We start from the raw sequence: 2,500 nt of genomic DNA on the forward strand, positions 1-2,500 counted from the left end.
ACTTATAGTCTCCTGCATCTGATTCTTGCCATCATCATGTGAAACGTTGGCGTTATCATGTCTGCTGCGCACACTTTGTTCATATGTGTACAATTTAAGTGTGTGAACCTGACCACTGTCTTGGACAGAGCTCTGCCTATGAACACACCATGTGAAGCATTGGTGGTTCAGTGGTAGAATTCTCGCCTGCCACACGGGAGGCCCGGGTTCGATTCCCGGCCAATGCAAGGTTGCTTTCTTTTGACTTTGTTTTCGAAATGATATATATGAACTCAGTGGGGAATAAAATGGTAAGCAGTGACCCCGACGTGATTTGAACACGCAACCTTCTGATCTGGAGTCAGACGCGCTACCGTTGCGACACGAGGTCCTTACACTTGCAGCCTTCGATGCCAGATGAACAAATGCTGTGGGCCTTTTGACTTATTTTCCTCTGCTTATATGCCTACGGTTGTATTACAGGGCTTGGCCTTTTGTTTTCTATCCTAATTATTGAAATTGACTGCAGGTGCAGTGAGAACGCTGAGGATTGAACTATTCAGGGAAAGGATCGCACGCAGGAAAGAGCAAATCTGTGTTTCATGCAGACAAAAGGCAACGTCCCTGGGTGGGCTTGAACCACCAACCTTTCGGTTAACAGCCGAACGCGCTAACCGATTGCGCCACAGAGACTATTGACTGTATACATTTCCTGAGACTCAATATATGTCTTGACATGTGTGCGCCTGCTTGGAGCTTGTATTATATAAGGCGTCTTTATGCCATACAGCATTTGTCATTTGCTTAGTGTCTTGTTACTGTTGTAATTTATGATGTTTAGACTACTGTCTAATGGTGTTAGAGCCAGTATTACTACCGGTCACATTGCATGAGACTCATACATGACTTTTCTCTTTGCCTGCTTAGCGTAGCTCCCTGCTCCTCTGTTTGCGTGCTACCAGCCCGTGAGGCGTGTGTCTTGCCCATCCCATCTTCACTGTGTTATGTTGGACTTGTCTTCTCTGTGAGCAGAGTCTCCTTCCCAGAGCAGGTGCTTTCTCTGAACTCTTGGCTTGTAAGACTGCTGGGAAAGGCCCTCCCTAGCCCCTCAGTCAGATAGATACATTTACCTGCAGAGCTCAGCTTGGGAGAAAGAGATTAGGCAGAGAGCACATAGGGGAAGGCCCACAGAGCACACTTTATTTTACATAAAAGCTCGGGCTTGTGGGAGGACAGGGACATGAGGGTTCTCCTGGAAAGAAATCCCAGGAGTATTGATGGCTAGGCCCTGAAACACAACAATCCCGGAATGGCCAGGCACAAGATGCCTCTGCAAAAGGCCTGACCCTAGGCTTCCGGAGTTCTTGATCTCCAGAGGCTCCAGTGATCTAAGCCCGACCAGGGCGCGTTGGGATGGCATTAGGGACGCGTAAAGGGGCGCAGGGCGCAGAACTCTGCCCGTTTCACCCCAGCATTTTGGGGAGGACACAGAATCTGGCAAAGCCAGTGGGAAGGATTTTCCAGGAGGAGACTTCAGTGACATGATCTGAAACACAATAGTGCTGGTGATCTGGCGGGTGCATTCTGTGAGCCACTTCTGTCAGGAGCAGCCTGCCATCATGCCCTGATAACCACAACTCTAGTACCAAGCCAGTGACCTCAGCAAATGCAAAGACATTATTACTTATAGTCTCCTGCATCTGATTCTTGCCATCATCATGCGAAACGTTGGCGTTATCATGTCTGCTGCGCACACTTTGTTCATATGTGTACAATTTAAGTGTGTGAACCTGACCACTGTCTTGGACAGAGCTCTGCCTATGAACACACCATGTGAAGCATTGGTGGTTCAGTGGTAGAATTCTCGCCTGCCACGCGGGAGGCCTGGGTTCGATTCCCGGCCAATGCAATGTTGCTTTCTTTTGACTTTGTTTTCAAAATGATATATATGAACTCAGTGGGGAATAAAATGGTAAGCAGTGACCCCGACGTGATTTGAACACGCAACCTTCTGATCTGGAGTCAGACACGCTACCGTTGCGCCACGAGGTCCTTACACTTGCAGCCTTCGATGCCAGATGAACAAATGCTGTGGGCCTTTTGACTTATTTTCCTCTGCTTATATGCCTACGGTTGTATTACAGGGCTTGGCCTTTTGTTTTCTATCCTAATTATTGAAATTGACTGCAGGTGCAGTGAGAACGCTGAGGATTGAACTATTCAGGGAAAGGATCGCACGCAGGAAAGAGCAAATCTGTGTTTCATGCAGACAAAAGGCAACGTCCCTGGGTGGGCTTGAACCACCAACCTTTCGGTTAACAGCCGAACGCGCTAACCGATTGCGCCACAGAGACTATTGACTGTATACATTTCCTGAGACTCAATATATGTCTTGACATGTGTGCGCCTGCTTGGAGCTTGTATTATATAAGGCGTCTTTATGCCATACAGCATTTGTCATTTGCTTAGTGTCTTGTTACTGTTGTAATTTATGATGTGTAGACTACTGTCTAATGGTGTT

At 47.5% G+C, this 2,500-nt stretch overlaps 6 non-coding genes across 6 annotated transcripts; 2 read left to right on the top strand and 4 right to left on the bottom strand.

Annotated features, from left to right (window-relative positions):
• Positions 1 to 156: 156 nt before the first annotated feature.
• TRNAG-GCC (transfer RNA glycine (anticodon GCC)) lies at positions 157 to 227 on the top strand. Its single transcript has one exon. It is a non-coding gene; the product is annotated as a tRNA-Gly (tRNA).
• A 71-nt stretch (positions 228 to 298) lies between these two features.
• On the bottom strand, positions 299 to 370 carry TRNAW-CCA (transfer RNA tryptophan (anticodon CCA)). Its single transcript has one exon. It is a non-coding gene; the product is annotated as a tRNA-Trp (tRNA).
• Positions 371 to 598: 228 nt separating this feature from the next.
• Positions 599 to 672, bottom strand: TRNAN-GUU (transfer RNA asparagine (anticodon GUU)). The gene has a single exon. It is a non-coding gene; the product is annotated as a tRNA-Asn (tRNA).
• A 1,145-nt stretch (positions 673 to 1,817) lies between these two features.
• TRNAG-GCC (transfer RNA glycine (anticodon GCC)) lies at positions 1,818 to 1,888 on the top strand. The gene has a single exon. It is a non-coding gene; the product is annotated as a tRNA-Gly (tRNA).
• Positions 1,889 to 1,959: 71 nt separating this feature from the next.
• TRNAW-CCA (transfer RNA tryptophan (anticodon CCA)) lies at positions 1,960 to 2,031 on the bottom strand. The gene has a single exon. It is a non-coding gene; the product is annotated as a tRNA-Trp (tRNA).
• Positions 2,032 to 2,259: 228 nt separating this feature from the next.
• On the bottom strand, positions 2,260 to 2,333 carry TRNAN-GUU (transfer RNA asparagine (anticodon GUU)). Its single transcript has one exon. It is a non-coding gene; the product is annotated as a tRNA-Asn (tRNA).
• Positions 2,334 to 2,500: the final 167 nt, after the last annotated feature.

This window comes from Lissotriton vulgaris, chromosome 1_1 (genome assembly GCF_964263255.1).
Source record: "Lissotriton vulgaris chromosome 1_1, aLisVul1.2, whole genome shotgun sequence".
In the NCBI taxonomy this organism is placed as follows: Eukaryota; Metazoa; Chordata; class Amphibia; order Caudata; family Salamandridae; genus Lissotriton; species Lissotriton vulgaris.